This window comes from Protopterus annectens, chromosome 6.part0, assembly GCF_019279795.1.
Source record: "Protopterus annectens isolate FY-2018-M chromosome 6.part0, PAN1.0, whole genome shotgun sequence".
Lineage (NCBI taxonomy): Eukaryota > Metazoa > Chordata > Ceratodontiformes > Protopteridae > Protopterus > Protopterus annectens.
Window position 1 is genome coordinate 3,818,054 of NC_056737.1, and position 21,856 is coordinate 3,839,909.

At 42.8% G+C, this 21,856-nt stretch overlaps 1 protein-coding gene across 1 annotated transcript in view; it reads right to left on the bottom strand.

Moving 5' to 3' along the window:
- The window catches only part of CHURC1 (churchill domain containing 1), a 578,504-nt gene that overhangs the window by 465,752 nt on the left and 90,896 nt on the right, over positions 1-21,856 (bottom strand). The window lies entirely within an intron of this gene.

Below are 21,856 nucleotides of genomic sequence, written 5' to 3' on the forward strand. Positions count from 1 at the left end.
TCAGGGACCCTTTAATACCTGTCTGGCTTGACTGGTGCTGGGGGGTAAAGAAACAGGAGACCGACTGGATTCAGAGAAAACATCAACAATATCAAGCACAGGGGGGACAGCCAGGGGCCTGTGCTGAGGCAGTAAAAGAAAATCTCTGAGCCTTTTCTTGGATTCTGAATAATCCTGGCTCTCCCAGTGGAAATGCTCCCTCATGGTGTGCAGAGTCTCCCCAAAAGAATAATCGATTCCTCAGCATCAGAGTCCTCATAGGGAGGAAGAGAATAGCCCTGATCTGAAGAGGAATCAGAGGAAATAGAAACCTGGTCAGAGGAATCAGTGTCTTGCCTAGGCCTTTTATCAGTAGGGGGGTGGGAACCCCTGATCAAAGTAATTAAGTCTTCGGCCATTTTAAGCATCTGTTTCTTTGGCATGGATGACTGTCCAGGAGAATGTTGTGCTTGTTTCCCCGTCTTTAATGGTGTCTTTGACTGTACCTTGACTGCTGTTGAGGATTTAATAGTAAGCTGTGAAGGTCTGAAAACACCCTCAGAAGCCGATGCCTGCTCAGCGGCTCCGGACCCATCTGAGGGAATATTTTCCGTAGGCCCAATACCTCGAGTATCCAGAGGCCTAGTTGTCTCCATGTGGGAGTCGGATACGGCCTGTGACTCTGAGGCAGCGAGTGCCAGGGGCTACGAAAGCACCTCAGTGAGAACCGGCGACTGGCCTAGAAGAGGCTTATAGTCATCGGTTTCGGACCTCGAATGGCTGTCCTTTTCCTTCTCTTTGCGTTTTTTATGAATTCCGGTCGTCTGTTGTTCCAATGGCATTATATAGTTAAACCTTCGGCCAAAGTAATGTAAAGCAAAATCAAACCAACATTTAATAGTGCGTTTGTTGAATCTAGCACAAAACCGATAACTAGTAACGTCGTGGTCAGGGCCTAGGCAAGGAATACAGTAAGAATGAAAGTCCTTATGAGGTATTTGCTTCCCACAAGAAATACAATTGTTAACCTTTATGACATCAGTCTGGAGCAAGAAAAAAAGTTTCCCCAACGGGGTACTTAGCTCTATTGAAGACTTCGGTTCTGAAACTCTATTTTGAAAATCTCAGGAGTCGGCAGACCGGCACTTGCGAACTGCTTTTGCTGCGGGCACCGCGCGGCAAGAAAGACTTAAGAAAATGGCGTCTGTTGCATCTTTTATACCCCTGGTGCACTGACGTCAGGGAAGAGGCGACAGCAACCGATGCCGGACCTAGACTTTGGAACTCGGGCCAACTGCGGGTAGCCTGCCAGCAGGAAAACCCAAGGAGTAAGGACTCCAACAGTGAAACACAATGAACATCAAATGCCTTCGGGCATGATGACGTCACTGAAGAGGAAGTAACTGAGGAAAGCACAGAGTCTGTCAACCTACAGAAAATGTTGAAATTACCTCATAAATTAAATGAGCAAGACGAATAAAGTACTAACACAGTTAATACAGCTAAAGACATTCATTCTTCAAAATACGCCAAGACAAAAAGATGAAAAAAATTATGATGTTTAAAGACATTTTAAGGACTTTCGTATCCAACAGGTATGAAATGAAAATAGTAAATTTATCTGGTGTTGAATTAAGTACTAAGCATTACAAATTATTTATTTGCTTTTGTTAACCAGGAAAGTCCACTATTAAGTATTAAAATTTGGACTTTTATCAAGCTGATTTAACGTCCACCCTTTTGCAGCTAAAATTATTTATTTACATACAAGTTAAATTTAAACTGTTAAATGAGGTCATTCCCAACACCTTCAGAAAACCATCAGTATACAATCCATGCTTAAACCCTTCTATTAGGATATTTGAAGAAGTATGCAAAAAAGAAATGAGAAGTATTACAGAGTAAAACTAAGTTTAAATTTTATAATATGACAATTAGAAATTCAAGCTTTACACGAGTTGCAAAATATGAAACAACTTCGGTTCACGTGAGCCAACATGGGCAGAGGGGTTGCTTATTATGAATGAACGTAGCTATAGAGAAGAAATGACAAACATGTTGAAGAATACCAACGAATATTTAAAAGTAAACATGACTGACATATTTAAAAGTTATGGTGCGATTAGAAGCCACCAATACGAACCTCTAATGAATGGCTACATAACATTTAGTTAGTTTGATTTTATGAATATTGAACATCCAAGGATGAGTACTTTGTTTGGAATACCTAAATTACATAAAAATGTTAACAACCCTCTTTTTGTCCAATAGTATCTGCACCTAATAATATCTGTGATGGAATTGCAATATTTTTAGATAGCATTCTTAACCCTATAGTACAACAATTGGAGTCTTATTTAAGGGACTCTTGTGATTTTTTTTAAACAAGTTAAGGGAATTTGATTTAAGTTACGAGTATAAGCATCACAACATTAATTTTACAACCATTGATGTAAATTTCCTTTTTACTTGTATATCCCATACCAAGAGTATACAGGCTATGAGGAAATATGACCACCTTTACTTCTTTTTTCATCCGACAGACTATATACTTATTTCTTAACGGAAATTGTTTTAGAACATTATTATTTTATACTTAAATATTATAAGCAAGTTAAGGGCATGGTCATGGGGGCTAGTGTGGCCCCTTCATTTGCTAATTTAGTTTTAGGATGATGGGAATGTGAAACATTAGCTAATAGTTCCATAATGAAACAAGTGGTTCATAGGTTCATACTAGGCTATCTAACCTAGGGCATTTATAAGCCTAGCCAGAATGTGTTTGGCTTTCGCCACCCATTTTAAATTTATTTTGCTATGCCCTTTTTCGAGGTTAGTATACTGTGCCTCTGTCTAAACAGTGACACAGAAGTGATACCCGGGGTAAACCTACGATCTCCCATCCACTCATCAAGATTCCTCTTGAAGAGAGTCAATGAGGGACTCTGCCTAACCTGGAATGGGATTTTATTCCAGAGTGAAGGGAGCCTCTGGGTTATGAATCTGTCCCCTCCAGCATGTCCTATTTATTTCAGTGCTGAGGTTCAAGTCTCGCGAGCGCGTAGCTCGATGGGATTTGGATTTTCTGAGGTGCAGCATGTCCATTAACTCCGGGTTGGACATGGCTTTATACGTCAGGCACAGATCGCCTCTGGACAGGTGGTATGCCACTGAGTAGAGCTGGAGTTTCTTTAACCGGGCAGCATATGGCATCTGTTTGAGCCCTTTGATCCTCTTGGTGAGGTACTTTTGGGGTCTTTCCAGTTGCTGCAGGTGTCTGGTAAGGTACATCCCAAAAGGGGCATTGTACTCAATTATGGGCCTGATGAGGGATGAGTAAAGAGGCACGATGACCTCCCCTGATCTAGATGTGAATCCCTTCATGATTAGGTGGGCTATATAAAATGTTTTTCTAACCACTTTGGCTACGTGGTTGTCAAATGAGAGATCGCTATCTACTTGGGTCCCCAGGTCCCTAATTACTTCTTCTGTACTTAATGGATTACCACCTATGTGGTAATTTGTGGGCACTGTTTTGCCAAGGGGGATGACTATACACTTTTTGGCATTTAGCTTGAGGCCATGGCTCTGGCACCAGTTGTCTGTTTCTATGAGGCCCTTTTGGAGGATGCTTGTGTCGGCTGGAGAGTCGATTATGGCACCCAGTTTGCAGTCATCTGCAAACTTGGTCAGCCACAGTCCTTCCGTGTTGGCCTGTACCTCCGAGAAATATATACCGAACAAGAGAGGTCCCAGGACTGAGCCTTGTGGGACACCACTTGTAACTGGTGTGGAGTCTGACATGGCTCCAGCAATTCTAACCATGTGGGTTCTGTCCTTGAGCCAGTTTGCAATCCATCTAGTGACATAGGGGTTTATATTTAAGCTGGTGAGCTTATCTATAATGCCCAAATGGGGTATTGTATCGAAGGCTTTTGCGAGGTCCAGGAAGGCTGTGTGGACCACCTTCCCCTCGTCAATGGCCTTGGTGACTGTTTCAAAGAAATCAACCAGGTTTAAGAGGCAAGATCTGCCCTTAACAAAGCTGAACTGGGTAGGATCCAGTGTCTGCAGGTCTCCAATATCTTTATTTATGAGGTCCATGATGATCCTTTCCATAGCTTTGCAGACCAAGCTAGTCAGGCTTATGGGGCGATAGTTTCCAGGATCCGTTGAGGCACCACCTTTATGGAGAGGGACCACTGTCGCTGTACGCCACTCTTTAGGCACATATCCTGTAGTAAGGCTGAGATTGAACAGTAGTTTTATGTTTGGGTTTAGCTCTTCTTGGAGTTCATGTAGGACACAGCCCGGGACACCGTCTGGTCCCACTGATGCTGTGTTTTTTGCTTTGGAGAGGGCGGCTCTTACCTGAGCATCTGAGATGTCAAGGGGGCAGCACTCTGCTGGGATAGATATTTGCCCTTTTGGTGGGGAGGGGGGGAGAAGTTTGCGCTGAACCTGTCAGCTAGGATGTTGGCAATGTCTGTGGGTTCAGTGTATTTTTTGTTATTTTGGACTAATTCTGAGCATATTTGGGAATTACCACCCAGGTTCCTAACATAACTAAAGAAAGCCTTGTGATTATCCTTAGTGTCCTGTGCAATTTTTCTCTCGAAGCTGGCCTTAGACAATTTTATGAGTGCCCGTAGTTTTTTGCTAATACTGATCAGTGATGCCTTCCCTTTTTGGGATTTTGATCTATCATTTAGTAGCTTCCTCCTTCTATTGTATAGTTTGTTTATGGCTGGGGTCCACCAGACAGGACGTCTGCCTTTGGAGGATTGGGTCTTGGTTTTATTTGGGATCGCATGATCCATGCATTCCTGAAGGAGTTCATAGAATGCGTTTATAAAGGATTCTGCGGTCTGGGCCGTATTTTCCACAGGCCCGGGGGCTTTGAAGGATTCCACCTCGGTTTTGAGAAGTGTGAAATTTGCTTTAGAGAAGTTTTTCACTGTGGTTTTCTGGGCAGGGGGTGGGGTCGGGATGTGAATATCCAGTGAGATTAGTTTATGGTCTGATCTTACCAGTGAGGGATACACTTCTGGTCTGGAGCATAGAGTCCCCATATTGGTGATGATCAGGTCCAGTATGTTTTCTCCTCTTGTGGGAGTGGTAACAAGTTGTTCCATAGCATTTGAGTTTATAAATTCTAAGAACCTTTGGGCTAGGGTGTTGGAGCTAGAGTAATGCTCCCAGTAGTTGAAGTCGCCCAATATAACGGTGTTTGGAGAGACCTTCATATTTTCCAGTGTTCTCAGGAAGGCCGAGTGGGGTTCCTGGGTTTGGGAGGGTGGTCTGTAGCAGGCTATAAACTGGAAGGCAGTTTTACCCACTGTTAGTTGCACATGGAGTGTCTCTGATGCTTCGTGCTTTGCCACCAACCTGGAGATGTGGGTATCTTTGATGAATATCGATACTCCCCCTCCTTTTGTGGTTCGGTCCAAGTTTTGGAGCCGAAAAGCATGGTATGAGGTATAACCTGGTAGTGCTGGGGCGCTCTCGGGAGCCCTGAACCAGGTTTCTGTTACTGCACAGATATCGATGTTCTCCATGCTAAGGAGAGTTTTGAGTGCGTGCATCTTGAGGTTTAGACTTCTGGCACTGAGTAGCATTACTCTTAGTTTCTTATCCCTTGTGATACCTATGGAGGTGGGTTTGTCTTTTGAGCCTTGCCTAAAAAAGGCACTATGGGGGTAGCAAGAGCCTTTGCCAATATCCGAAAGCCCAGGGGTGACAGGTGCAAACCGTCCCTAGCGAAGCATCGTGGCTTGTCGAGCATATCATCCCAAGCTGACAGGCATTGGATCCCCTTTGAATGACACCAGTACTTAAGCCAATTGTTGAAATTGATTATCTTGTCTTCATATTGTGGCATCATTCTTGGTGAGGGTAAGATGCTACATACCGGCCTGGGCTACATGCTCAGAGAGCTCCTTTAGGTCTCTTTTCATGTAGTCCAGGGAGGTACGTCTCAGGTCATTCACACCAGCATGGACAATGACTGAGTCATATTTGTACTTGCCTTGGAGTGACCTGAGTGCTTGTGTTATGTGGCGGATCCTAGCGCCCGACAGGCTGCTCACCGTGACCCTCTCCTTGTTCAGCCTGGTGAGCGGGACGTCAGTGTGCCTGACGATAGAGTTACCTATTACAAGTGTATCAGGTGTGTTGTTTAGTCTTAAGGGCTGTGACTGTTCGGCACACTGGCTTTGTGAGATACGTGTTGCACGTGTTTTGTTTTGGGGTAGCGGTTGCTTGGGTGTCTGCTTTGGAGGTCTCTGCTGCTTAGGCAGATCTTTAGAGCCTCCGAGTATGCTTTTGTGTGATTATGTGTTTGGTTTGCTGTCGTGGTAGGTCTATGTGAGACTGGAATTGTAGTGAGTGTGGTTTCCTTCTCCTCCTGACTGGTTATGCTAGTACTGAGTTGAGAGAGCTTAGCCTCCAGTTTGGCTATATGGTTGCATCTCTCACATGTGTTGGAATTTGTTGGGAGGAGGAGAGGGTTTGTCTGTGTACATGAGGCAGTTGTAACATTGCCTCAAGATTCCCAGATTCACCAGCTGGACCGGAGAAGAGACTGACAACTGACCTTTGGACATGCTAGAATAATATTAGGAATTCCTTAATAATTGAAAACAAGGGCCAGTGGGGAGTGTGAGGGTGTAGTGCTTTTAATTTTTAGTGCTGACTTATATAATTGCTTTAGTGAGCAAGTGCCAGGTAACTTAAGTGTAATGTGTTACAGATAACTTAAATGCAAAAACGACAAACAGTAACTTTCTTTCAAGTGAAACAAGGAAATAAGTACAGTAAGCAATGCAGATATCACTAGTGATCCACAGAAGCGCTGAGAAGCCGCGTATTAGGTGGAATTAGCGTTCCAGGGAAATAACAAGCAAACAAACAACAAGCATATAAACAAAGCTAGATTCAGCAGGCCTGGATCTAGTCTATGCTACAGCAAACAAGGTGTACCAATTTCAGTAAGATACAGTTCAAATATTCAGGCACTATAAACCTTTAACCAGAAATTCCCAGCTCAGAAGGGCAGAGTCCAGCCTCTTCTCCCACAAGAGTGCAGACCACGAACCTTCTTAATGTAAAATAACTGGCCTGAAGCCCAAGTGCTTAAACCAGAACTAATGCACTTTAAGAATAACAGACACTGGGGCTCTCAATCAGCAGTTCCCAACTTAGAAGGATGAAAGCTACCTGTCCTGCCACCACAGTGCATGCCACAAACCTTCCTAATGTAAAAACAACTGGTCTGAAGCCCAAGTGCTTAATCCAAAAGACTTAGAATGATAGCTACACTTTAATCAAGTTACTACCAAGCAGTAATAAATACAATTGAATACTTTAGAGAATGCCTGGATTAGTGCTCAAGTTACACAAACAAAGCTAGATCCAGCAAGCCCGAATCCAGTCTATGCCACAGCAAACAAGGCGCACCAACTTCAGTAAGAAGCAGATCAGATATGCATGCACTATAAGCCTTTAACCAGAAATTCCCAGCTCAGAAGGGCAGAGTCCAGCCTCTCCTCCCACAAGAGTGCAGACCACGAACCCTCTTAATGTAAAATAACTGGCCTGAAGCCCAAGTGCTTAAACCAGAATTAATACACTTTTAGAATAACAGACACTGAGCCCTCAATCAGCAGTTCCCAACCTAGAAGGATGTGAGCTACCTGTTCTGCCACTACAGTGCAGACCACAAACCCTCTCAGTGCAAAACAACTGTTCCGAAGCCCAAGTGTTTAAACCAAAAGGCTTAGAATGAGTTACACAATTGAGTACTTTTAAGATGATGCAAAAGTAAAATAAAGTAGGTAGAAACACAAGTACAGTAAAAGCAGATGAAATTTTTTTTTTTTTTTCCTGAACAAGTGCTGAGATCAAAGAAACAGATTTGAGTGCTGAAACTAGAAAACTGGCTAGTTATAAGAAAAAAAAAACTAAGCTAAAAGGCTTCCCTCCAACACAGAAGGGCTTGGGGGCTCAGAAGCCTATAAATAGTCTATACCACTTAACAGGAAAGGCAGGAAACAAGCTTAATTTTTTTTTTCCGTTTCCCAGATGCTCTCTTTGTACACATTAGGAGTGCCTGAAATCAGAATATGATCTCACTGCACTCAGTTGAGTGAGCAAATGAGATGGGCCCAGAAGGAGTATCCAAACACAAATTTACAAGAGGGGCGGGCAGTTTCAAGGCCACTAAGATTAAAACAAAAACAAAAACAGGGAGGGTGGGTGGGACTAACTGAAGAGCAGAGTCAAAACTTCCAGATCAGTTAATATTCCTGCAACACAGTTAAAATCAATTTAAATACTGTATTTTTTTGAAAAAAAAATGCAGATAAAGGTACTTAAATTCTCTTATACGTCCAGATGAATACAGCAAGTTCTTAGCCGGCCAAAGCTGAGGTTTTTAAGCAGAAAATATTTCATACTGTACCACTTAAATAGGCAAGGACAGGAAATCAAAGAATGTGGCTACCCCCCCCACACCTGTAATTACTAGCAAATAACAAAATTCAGCAAACACGATGTATAAACATTTTGTCTATGATCTGTTTTTTAAAGGATGATTTAACAAGGTTTATGACAGAGTTAAACAAGACATCAGATTTAAAATTTAAGATTAGTGGTTTTGGACGGCATATACACATTAACGTAGACCTTGAGGGTGTATTGTCAAATAAACAAACGCTTAATGTCGATTGCCATATGATCGACATTTCAAGTGTTCGAAGGCTGACTTGAACGGAGCCATGCAGTGCAGAATGGGAGAATTTCCCTTGTCTGCACTGAAGTGCAGTCTCTGAGTTGGTACATTTAAGTAAGGGGGGGTATGGGGGTGCAGGGAGGCTTGCCCCCCTGCTCGCACTGTTAAGGTATTTTTTTTTTTTTTTTATTATTATATATTCAAACTTTCAAATATCGACCATATGGTCTCAAACATATGGTATTCGACATTTTGACAGTTTGAATATATAACATAGACCCGAACTTGAGTGGGACATTACGAGTAAAAAAATTAACAGCAAAATTTATAGGAAACAAACTTTTCCAGCAATTAGCTACATTATAAAAGTGGACATCATAATTTTATGAAAAACAATATTCCTAGGGGACAATTCATACGTGCATCCAGATGACCACACAAGATAATGATTTTTCTTAAAAGTAGTAGTAACCGTAACTGACATGTTTAAAGAAAGAGGTTTTGATGAGTATTCATTATATTCAGTAGTCTTAGAAATTTATGAAAAGAGAGAGTTATATTATAAAGCTATTCTAAAAGGAGGTTATACTCCAAATATTATGAATGAAAATAAAAATAAAGAAAAAAAGGAAGTTAACCTTTAAAATTAGACAGGTCTGTAGATTCAAATGTCATACAAAAAAATATAGATAATAATTGGAAAATACTACAGGGTAACCCAGACCTGTAAACGTTATTTAAGTGACCATCCTAACTTTGTGTTTTATAAAACAAAAAGTTTTAAAAACTTACTGGAAAAATCAGATACAGGCATAGATTTAGTATGTACAGAAAAAGAAAATGGTATGTATAAGTGTGGGGCATGTAAAGTTTGTCGGTTTATTTATGTCAAATACATTTTTACAGAAAACCTTGGTTTAGTATACATTTAAAAGAAAGGTAAACATGCAAAACCATAGGGTTGATTTATATAGCTTTATGTTTTGGATGCCCTAGTTTTCATGTAGGTATGACAACTCGTAATTTAGAAAAGCGTATTAAGGAACATTTATACAGCATTACGACCAAGGACAAAAACAATACCTTATTCAAACATTCCATTAGTTGTTGCAACTACAAAAAGTTTTCAGTACTAGAACATGTTCCAATAGAACCAAGGGGAGGGAATCTTAAGGATAAGTTAGAAACTACTGAACCTAGGTGACAAATTAAGCCAGGGGTTCTATAAGCACGTAATTTAAACAAAAATGTGAATATTAAAATGCTTTTTAAGACAGATTAAAATCAGACTACTAATATTTATGTAGGTTTTTTATATTGCGTTAGTTTTTAATTATGTACGTACTTTCTGATGTGATTTTTTTTTAGATGGGCAACAACCACCGTGGTACAGCGGTTAGCGTTGTTGCCTCACAGCAAGAGGCTCTCCTGTTCAATTCTCGGTTGGAGTGCCTTCTGTGTGGAGTTTGCATGCCCTCCCCATGGTTGAGTGACGTTAAAGGCATGCAGGTAGGTGCGAGCATGAATGGGCGTGCCTTCGTTGAAGGTTGGGCGTTGGGCTGGCAACTCGGCCCCATAAAATCCACTGCCAATCATGAGCAGACCAGAGTTCCGCTGTGGCGACCCCTAACCGGGAATAGCCGAAAGACAATGCATTAATGGTTGTTTAATTGATTTTGTAGAGTATACTGCATTCTGAAAATGTCAATGACTAAAGTGGATAAAAACTATTTGACGCTATTTCTTGAGTGGATCATTATTTACTACTGTTTATTGTGGTGTTCTTCAGTGGCTAAAGTGGTGTATGGTTTTGATTTCTGTTTGTCCTTCTGTATTTTTGGGTTTTTGATATTATAATATATATTGATCCATCCACGGGACTTGAACAAAGTACTAAAATGACCTCATCATCCTATGCATACAGTTTTAAGAGGTTGCGGCTCTTATGTCTTAGATGAAAAAGTTCATTTTGTCAAATTTTGCTTGACAGAAAATCTTCATTGCTAGCCACTTTCAGTACTCCTTTTGGCAGGTACAGATTTTTTAGAATGCCATTTGGGATAAATTCTGCCAGTGAAGTCTTTCAGCGTGCAATGGAACAAAATTTTTTCAGGCTATCCATGTGCTATTATAGTGGATGATATTCTTTTAGAAGGCAATGGTGAAGTTGAACATGACAGAAACCTCAGGAAAGTTCTAGAATGACTTGTGAAGTTAATCTTGAGCTGAATCCTCAGATGCAAATTCGGGCTACAAGAAGTAACTTATGTTGGTCATTTGTTTACTAGTTCAGGCTTACGACCAGATCCTTCCAAGCAAACAGCAATTCTTGAGTTGCCAGCTCCAGACAATGTTCAAGCCCTACAATGTTTTCTAGGCAAGTTAATTCCAGATTTGAGCCAACTTTTAACACCGGTCAGAGAGCAGACATGCAAAGATGTAAACTGGTCAGACCACCACCAAAGAGCATTTGATGTTCTGAAACAGAGAATGGTCAGTCCACCTACTTTAAGAAACTATGATGTTTACAAACCAGTAACTCTTTCTTGTGATGCTTCTAAGTTTGGTCTTGGTGCAGTCATTCTTCAAGAGGGTAGATCAGTAGCTTTTGCTTCAAGAACTCTAACCCAAACTGAGATGCAATATGCTCAGAGAGAGAGAACTCTTGGCAATTGTGTTTGCACGTTCGAAGTTCATGATTACATTTATGGCTGACCTATTCAAATAGAGACTAACCACCAATCTCTAGTTACTATTTTGAGAAAGTCAATGCACATAGCTCCGGCGAGATTGCAATGCATGATGTTGAAATTGCAGAAGTATAACTTCAATTTTGTCTACACAAAAGGCAAACTTCTTTACCTTGCTGATACTTCATCCAGATCATCCAGAAAAAACACTGAACAGCATGAAAATGAGAAACCCGATTTTGAAGTCATGGAAGTCATACATTTTTATTCCACACCTCTTGATGAGTTAGAACTCATACAGCTTTAGAGCCAATTCTCCAGAAGCTCAACCACTTTTATCAGTCAAGGATGGCCATCGAAGTAATCTTGTTTACCTCTAGAAGTGCAACCATATTTTCCTTACAGAGATGAGATTTTGTCTAACAATAGTATCATCATGAAATGTCCAAAAGTGATCGTTCCAGATTCCTTGCAACAAGAGTATATTAACATCTTGCATCATGGCCACCCATGAACTGCTTCTACCAAAAGAAGGGGAAGGGGACTAGTATTTTCGCTTTCTATGTCAAGTGATTTTGAGAGAGTACTTTCATCTTGTTCTGTCTGTAATAGTACTAAACCGCAACAACAGAAAGAACCTCTTCATCTAAACCAGATTCCTGAACTACGCTGGCTGACAGTAGCTACAGATATTTTTGAATGGAATGGTCAACGTTATTTGGCATTAGTATGTTGTCTTTTCGGCTTTTCCCAGTTAGGGGTCACCACAGCAGAACTCTGGTCCACTAATGATTGGCAGTCGATTTTTATGGTGCCGAGTTGCCAGCCCGACGCCCAACCTTCAGCGAAGGCACGCCCATTCATATGTCTTTTGGGGGCCACTCGACCGCGGGGAGAACATGCAGACTCCACACAGAAGGCACTCCAGCTGAGAATTAAACAGGAGAACCTCTTGCTGTGAGGCAACAACGCTACCGCTGTACCACAGCAGCGGCTTTATACTCATTCAAATTGGTTCGAGACTGACCTACTTCTTAATCTCACATTCAGTACTGTCATTACTAAGTTGAAGAGACATTTTTCTGTCCGTCGTAGTCCACAAAAAGTTATTTCCGACAATGGTACACAGTTTACAAGCCAGCAGTTCAAGAAATTTGTTGAAGAGTGGGACTTTATTCATGCTATGAATAGTCCTGAATATCCAATCAAATGGTTGGGTGGAATGTGCAGGTCAAAGTGCAAAACAGTTAAAGAAGTCAAAAAGACAATACTGATGTTTTTCTAAATCTCTTGAATCTCAAACATTCCTGGCGATAACCATCTTGGTTCACCTACCCAGAGACTTGCGTCGAGACAAACCAGAACCACACTACCAATCAGTAACAATTTGTTGGTTCCATGTGCTAAACAACAAAGTAGTGAAAGCTCAACTCATAAAACAGCATTTGTCCCAGAAGTTCAGCAAACCACTCAAGCCATTACAAGAAGGGGAGATAGTGAGGATGCAGACAGCAAAAGGTATTGATTGGATTGGAGTCGTGAAAAGTTTATGTCCAGAGCCAAGATCCTACATTGTAGAATCGCAAGAAATAGAATTTAAATGGAATCGGAAACATTTAGCACCGGTGTCCAAGCCAGTATTGCAGCGTCTTGCTTGTGATAAAGACTAGTTCTCAGAGTGCCTTATCCAATGTTCCAGTTCCACAAGACATTCCAGCAAATATCCCTGTTCCTGAGAATATCCAAGAGTCCTAAAGCAGATCATTCACCTATGACTGCCCCTGTTGCTTAACCCAGTCCTATCTGCTACATTACAAGATCAGGTTACATTCCAGACTACGTTCCAGATACATGGCAACTCTGATATGAATGTTGCTTTATTCACGATTGTCTGTATAAATTTGCATGCCTATTCAAACATCATAATTACTGCAAGACAGCTCAGTAAAGAGGGAGGATGTAGATCAGAGTGTGCATGTACGTTCAAGAAGCTTTCCAGTGAGCTAGCACGTGTGTATAAATACTGAGCATGTGCAAGCAAGACTGCCATTTTGTAGTGAGCTGCAAAGATGTAGGTATGTATGTATGGGTAGTGGTCAGTCAGTTAGCTCATTTATAGTTTATGTTGCTGCCATTAATCCTGACGTGTTTTGTATGTATTAAAGTATATAAATGAACACCCAAGCCTCTTTGTTTTAACTAGCTACACAAGACGAGCGACAATCATCATCATATAAAAAGAAGTTATGTTCTTACCATAACGTTCCATGTGGAGTGTTCATCTCGCCTTTGTTCTTACACATGGGTGTCGGAGCCGATCCTCGGCTCCGAGTCAGCCGCTTAGCAAAGCTCTGCATCCAGAAGAAGCTCGAGACCAACCTATCTCCCACAATTCCCTCTGCCTTTACCTCAGATCTAGTTTGCAAAACAACACCAGATCCAGCAACAATAACGTAAACATCCAAGAATACATACATATACACAAGGAGCGCAACTCAAACCAGTAGCACAAGAGAGAGAGAGAGAGAGACCAGCAGCAGGAGATAAACAGACCAGACATCTAAACTGGACGTTCTTCCTGACCTGAGGGTGGGAATGTAAGAACAAAGGCGAGATGAACACTCCACATGGAACGTTATGGTAAGAACATAACTTCTTTATGTGAGAGTGTTCAATGTCGCCGTTTGTTCTTACACATGGGTAGTGTCCCTAGCTCCGTGACCCTGAGAGACTCACGGAAGAACGTTCCTGAGCACAGTGGAACCAAAGGTTGCCCTGTCCCTGGAAATCCTATCCACTTTATAATGAGTGATGAACATATGTGGTCTAGACCAAGTGGCGGCCGCACAAATAGTGTCCAAAGGTAGGCGGGCCGCATGAGCCAAAGATGTAGAAACTGATCTAGTAGAATGTCCTTTTGGTTTGGTGGGCAAACTCTGACTAGAAGCAGCATAAACGAAGGTAATACAATCAGTTAGCCATTTGGAGAGAGTACGCTTAGTCACTGCCATGCCCTTTTTGTTGTCCGCAAAGGCTATAAAAAGAGCTGGTCTGCTTTCCTATGATCTTTCGTTCTATCTAGATAGAATCTGAGTTGTCTATAAACATCCAACTTGTGCAACATATACTCCAGCTTACTGGAATGATTTTTGAAAAATGTGGGAAGCTCAAGGGATTGATTAATGTTGTTGACTGAACAAATCTTAGGGAGGAAAGATGGGTTGGTGCGTAAAGATACCCTGTCCGGGTGAAAAATTAAATATGGCTATTTAATGGAAAGAGCTTGAAGTTCCGACACTCGTCTGGCTGAAGTGATAGCTACTAGAAAGAGAGTTTTCCAGGACAAGAACTTTAAGGAACAGGAAGAAGCTGGTTCAAAAGGTGGTAACATTAGCTGGGATAAGAGGAGGTTTAGATTCCACGGGGCTGTAGGAAACCTGACTGGTGGTCTAAGATGAAAGGATCCTTTCAAAAAGGCTTTACAAAGCCTATGAGCCATAATAGGTGCTCCATTCTCTCCTACATGAAAGTTAGAAATAGCAGCCAACTGAACCCTCAAGGTGGCAGTAGAGGCTCCTTGGTGAAACAGCATGGATAGGAACTCTAAAACTTTGTTTAGTGGGGCTATTAAGGAATCTAAATGTTGTGCAGTCGCCAAGTATACAAACCGTTTCCACTTACTAGTGTAAATTTTTGTAGTGGAAGCCTTATGAGAGGCTACTAGAATGTCTTGAACCGCCGGAGAGAGATCAGACCTGGCTAAGAAGGGAAGCGGAGCAGCCAAGCTGCTAATCTGAGGGACAGGAGCGACGGGTGGAGAGCTCCTGACGAATGAGTCAGTAGGTCTGGCACCGGGTCCAGAATCCAGGGCTCCCATATTTGGTATGCTTGAAGAAAGGGAAACCAAATCTGACGAGGCCAGAATGGGGCAATGAGAATTACAGTCCTTTCAAGATCTTTGGCTTTCTGGAGAAATCTCGGTATCAGAGGTATAGGGGGAAAAGCGTACAGGAGACCCGGGGGGCCAATCGTGAAACAGAGCGTCCCTGGGGACATCCCCTGGAGGGGGTAACAGGGCAAAGTAGCTTCTGCATTTGGCGTTCATTGGAGACGCAAACAGATCGCAGCAAGGCTGGCCCCACTTGCGGAATATCATTTCCGCTATTGTCTGATTGAGGGACCACTCGTGAGGTAACAGGATGGCTCTGCTCAACCTGTCCGCTATAACGCTGGATAACCCCGGGATGTGTGTTGCTATCAGAAAGCGACCCGTGGACTCTGCCCATTGCCAAATTCTCATGGCCTCTCTGCATAACTGGTAAGACTTGGTTCCTCCTTGTTTGTTTATGTACCAAACTATGGACATGTTGTCCGTTTTAACTGCAATGGTCCCTAGAGGTAGAAGGGAGGAAAAGTGTTGCAACGCTAGAAACACTGCCCTCATCTCCAGGACACTGATGTGCAGGTTGTACTCTAGATTGGTCCATTCGCCTTGGACTGTCTGTCCCTGAAAGATGCCCCCCCCCACCCTATCAGGGAAGCGTCCGTGGTCACTGTGGCTGTTGGTGTGGGTAACACAAACGGTCGGCCGCCGATGAGATTGCAATTCTGTAACCACCAAGACAGGTGTGCTTTGCAGGTGTTTGTAATGTGAATTTCGTGTGTCAGCGGTAACTGTTGGAACGACCATTGTGCGAACAGCAGCCATTGAAGAACTCTCATGTGTTGTCTTCCCATGGGAACTGCAATGAGGAAAGCTGACATGAGTCCCAAGACTTTCAGCACTAGTTTGGTTGGGGATTTCTTGGACAACAGAAGCAGAAGGAGAGATATGTGTTTTTGTAGGGAAGCTATTCTTGCGGAGGGGAGTCTTAGAAGCAAGGAACGGGTATCCAAATCTGCCCCTATAAATGAAATATTCTGTGATGGCTGTAAGGCAGATTTTTCGAAATTTATCGAAATCCCTAACTGAACACAAAGACTGAGTGTGTAGTCCCTGGCCTGTATCAGTCGACGCTCGGTGGTGGCAGTAAGGAGCCAGTCGTCCAGATACGGAAACACCCGGAATCCTAGGCGTCTCAAGTGAGACGCTACCACTGCCATGCATTTGGTGAAAACCCTGGGGGCTGAGGTTAGACCAAAGGGCAGGGCCCGAAACTGAAAGTGGCTGGCTCCCAGCCGGAAGCGCAGGTGATCTCCGGATGCTCTGGCCATTTTGATGTGGTAGCATGCGTCCTTGAGATCTATTGAGCACATCCAGTCGTCCTTCTGTAAGGACGGAAGGATCGACTGAAGCGTGACCATCCGGAACTTTTGTTTCTTCACATAGGTATTGAGATTGCTTAGGTCTAGGTCTAGAATTGGCCTCCAGTCCCCTGTCTTTTTTGGAACTAAAAAGAACCTCGAGTAAGTTCCGGATCCTCTTTGGTCCGCCGGGACTGGTTGGATGACCCTTTTTTCTAGCAGCTTTGAAATTTCTATAGCTGCAGGTTCTCGCAGATGGGGCGGTACATCTGGGAATCTTTTCTGTGGTAACGGGGGAAGTAGAAATGGAATTTTGTAACCTCTGGTAATAATGCTTTTTACCCATTTGTCTTAAGTAAGACTTTGCCAGGCCTGAGGGTATAAAGCTAAGCGACCCCCGACTGCCTCCAGAGCAGGACAGTCGGGCCTCCATTCAGGAGTGCTGGAAAGGCTTCCCAGGGATAGTATCCCTGTCGCCTTGGTTCTGCGGACCCCCTCTGCCACCAGGGCGACGTCTTCCACTTCTGCCCCCCCCCTCTGCCTCTGGAGGGGGCATCACCCTGTGTGCTTGGGAAAGAACCCTGGGGTTTACGAAACCACATTTTCCCACCTCGTTGCCCTTTGGGGTACGGTCTGGATGGGGTGGAAAAACGGACTCCGACAGCAGACAGAGTCTTTCCCTATTGCTCACACCGGGTCAGGGTCTCCTTTACTTTGGGGGCAAAGAGAGTGGCACCATCAAAGGGGGCATTAGTAAAGGAGGACTTGAAGGCTTCCACAAAGGAGCACAGGCGCATCCAGGATTGTCTACGAAGAGCAATCGCTGAAGCCGCAGCCCTACTCGACCCTTCGGCTGCATATGAGATGAGCCTCATGGACGAGTTTACAATAGATGTAAGGGTATTGAGCTGTGCTGTAACCTTATCTGAGGCATCTGTAGTACCCTGGAGGGCATCTCCCAACTCTTTGACTAGATCCCTCTGTAAACGTGTGAAATGTGTCAAATAGTTCAGCAATCGCATGGAAGAGTCGCTGAACTGAAAATGCGCTTCCCGTATCTGTCCATGGTCCTAGAATCTCTGTCAGGAGGATGGACAGGCGAGGAAGATTTGGACATCTCCTTTTTTGTGGCAGCTGCCACCACCATAGCGTCCACTGGAACTCCCTTTGTGAGGTATGCCTTATCCTGAGGGGCCGTAATATATTTATTAGGCTTCCTGGGAACTGGCTCCACTGTGTCAGGTGTCTCCCACGCCCTTCGAGCAATTAATTCCATTAACTCGAAGGGTGGAGTGACCCAGGAGGAAGAAGGGCGAGCACCAAATGCCTTCAGCAAAACTGACTCATCCTCAGAAGGGGTAGGGCTTGCCAATCACCTCTCTGTTTTAGGATCTCCAGGATGTCAGAGAAGGAGACATCCTCCGAGGGTGATTTTGGGGACCCTTCTGACTCATCTAAGTCAGTGTCTGATGTTAAGGATTCTTGTGGAGAACCCAAGTGCCTCCTCTTGCACAATCTTTTCCTCGGGACGTCATCGGGGGGGGACATCCGATGAAGCCTCTGAGGAAGAGGGGGCTCCCGCTGGGAGCGGCTGAGACACTGGTGCTCGACGCTTTTGAGTAGCCGTAGGTGCAGAAGAGGACAACGGGCCTTTATGGGAGGGAGACATTGCTTCTGCTGAAGTAGTTGTCTGGGAAGACAATACCTTCCTCATAAGGTCGAAGGCCCCTGGACCCAGAGACGAGGAATCCCCCGGTTCCGAAGAACACGGAGGTATCTCCGACGCGGAAGCCAAGGGCACTGACCCCGAGGACGGAGCCGAGGTGATCCGTGCCGAGGTGCCGAGAGGGAGAGTCGGCACCGAAACATCGGTTCGACTCTCGCTCCCGGAACCAAGGATAGATAGCCGGCTCCGCGAGTCCGGTAGTGGTTCCGACGGAGTCGAGGGCAACTGTGCCGACCGAGAAAGAGACTGTTCCGGCACCAAGGGCTCCACTATCAACAGATCAGCATCTCCCAGCTCCGAGGGCTGAGTAGGCCTCGGAGGAGGACCAGATGGAGACAAGGGAAGGCCTTCGAGTCTCGACACCAACTGAGAGGAGACTGCAATGAGTTTGGACAGGGCAGTGTTCTCCATCAGCTTCTGCACCACACGATCTACGTCGGTGTCGGAGAGGGCCCTGGAAGACCGCGTCGAAGGAATAGAGGACGGTGCCGACCTCAAAAGAGCAGGAGGTGGCAGTTCCGTCACCGGTTCCAAAACCCGAGGCTCGGTGACAGACAATAGCTCGACACTCGGCCCCGAAGTCTGTGGAACCAGTGAACGAACTTTAAAAGAAGAACTTGGAGCCGATGACGTGGGCTCCGAAGTCTTCGACTCCTTCGAAGATTTAGAAGTCTGGTCTGACTTATCTAAAGCCTCTTGGAAAGCAGGCTTCAGAAGACCTCTGTCCATAAGCTTCCTGCACCTATCTGTCATGACCCTTCCACTAAAGGAATGACATATGGAGCAGTCCTCCTGAAGATGGAGAGGGCCAAGACAGTAGACACAGGAGCTATGGTTGTCGGTGACAGACATCTTCTGTCCGCACCGACATCTTTTAAAACCTGACTTAACCTTTTCTGACATAATAAGGGTTGAAAGTCAAGAAAGTCAAGAAACAATGTCAAAATAAGTGTCACAGCAATATGATATCAAGTATATCAAATAGTCAAATCCGGGTTTAGTAGGTGGGGTAGGCCCTTGGTAACAGTGCTACATGTTTATTGTTGGGGGGTATATAAGCACTTTTTTTCTTTAATTTATTCTCCTTATAGACTGGTGTATCCACCTTGTCTTTGAACTGAAAAGCTAGATTTAATCTGCGACAGTATAGTTTCACTTCTTTTATGTAGCACTGTATGAACAGGCAGTGTGCAGAGAACTGTATGATGTTCATACTAATGTAAGAAAGGGACATGGAACGAAAGGTGATTTTAGTGATAATCTGACAAAAAAAGAAAGGAAAATGCTTAAAGACATTGTTTCCAATAAAGATGTCAGAGTCATGAAACCCGATAAGGGAGGGGGGATATTACTAATGTATACATGTGATTACCAGAAAAAACTATACGACATCTTGATAAATTCGGGGAACTATGAGTTGACTTCACGGAATCAAATAAACATTGGATACAGGAAGATAGACTTGGCTATAGAAGATTACATGTTGGACAGTAGGATTACGGAGGAGGTGTACCATTTCCTTAGGAATGAATATCCCATTTTGGGACACATAATAGGTATTCCTAAGATTCATAAAGATATTCAGAATCCTCCATTAAGACCAATAATATCTGCTTCCAAGTCTAAAACATTCAATTTGGGTGTATTGGTGGACGAATGGACAAAGAACATCTATCAAAAGGTCCCTCATTTGATTAAAGATTCCTGGCATTTTTTGAACAAATTAAACCTAGATGTATGGAATTCTGAAATAATATTCATTACGGTGGATGTAAAGGACCTATTTTCCAGTATACCCAAGGATACAGGTTTAGATTATTTCTGTAACAGCTTAAGAAAATATTCTGACTGTACATGGGATAAAATTCAACTGATTATGAGCATTATGGAATTAATCTTGGACCACAATTACATCGAATTTAATGGTGAGACATTCAGACAAATCAATGGAGTTGCTATGGGTGCATCTTGTGCACCCATATATGCAAATTTAGTTATGCTCGAATGGGAAAACCAGTACATTTTCACAAGTGAATACTACAAGCATATGTTACTGTATACTCGTTTCTTGGATGATATATTTATTGTATGGAAAGGTAAGATGGACAACATTCCATCATTTATTCAATATATCAATTCCACCACAGAATTTTTGAGTTTTACACACACTGTTGAAAGGAAGGGAATCCCGTATTTAGACACATTTATTAGCTCTGATGAACATGGATTTGTGTCTCAATTATATAGGAAACCGTCCTTTTCCAACGACTACATACAGTATGGAAGCAGCCATCCACCACACACCTTCAAGAATATTGTAAAGGGACAATGTGTACGGGCTGCTCGCATGTCTTCCACTAAAGATATCATGAACCAAGAAATAGAAACTATCCACCAGATGTTTAAAGAAAGGGGATACCCCAATAGCATGTTGATAGATGTGACAAATTATGTTAAATCACAATGGGGTAAGAAATATGAACCATTATTAGGTAAACCAGCGATAGTAAAAAATACACATAAGGAGTTCAATAGAAGGGTGTGCGTTTTGATGTATAATCCATACACAAATGTGGTGAAGGAAATATTACGTAGACACTGGTATATTTTCAATTTTGATGAAGAAGCAAGAAATACAGTTGGTGCTACACCCAAGATAATATTACAAACAGGAATGAACCTAAAAAGACTAACAGAAATAAATACCAATGCATGTAGGACACAACCAAGTAGGACAAATGGGACTAAGAAATGTGGAGCATGCAGACAGTGTCAGTATATCAACCCAGTTAAAAGTGTAGTTTTGGAAAATAGTACCCATAGTGTATGCAAATTCAAGGAGGGGAATTGTAATAGCCAAGGAGTTGTATATCTCGCTATGTGCAAAAAATGCAATGTATATTATGTGGGGAAAACTGAAAGGAAGTTTAAGACCAGAATCCACGAGCATTGTTATAAAACTAAAAAAGGAGATGAAAATAATGCCTTGAGTAAACACACAAAGGCCACAAGTAAGGATCATATATTTATATTTTCAATATTGGATCAGGTTGACTGCTCAGTAGATAGAGGCAATTGGAAAGCAAAATTGGGATGTCTGGAAAGCAAATGGCAAATAATGCTGGATGCCACCACATTCCCAGGATTGAATGAATATATTAGTTTGAAACCCTTTTTATTGTTGGGAAACGCATAGGAATATACAGCTACATTACAATATACAACAAAATATATTGGACATTGAGTTTATCAGGGTTCAAAGGTATAGTAAATATAAGTATGACATAATTCCATTGTCGTAGAGTGTCAAACAATTGCAAGCATACATTGTGTGTAGTTCTTGACCGGTCCAAGAGTACACGGTTTAAGTAGCACAATAAGTAGACATTTTTAAATAAGTAGGAGGTATATATGTATTATTAGTATTTTACATATAAGTGTTTATATATTATGTCTATAATAATTATATGGTTTTTAAATTTTTAA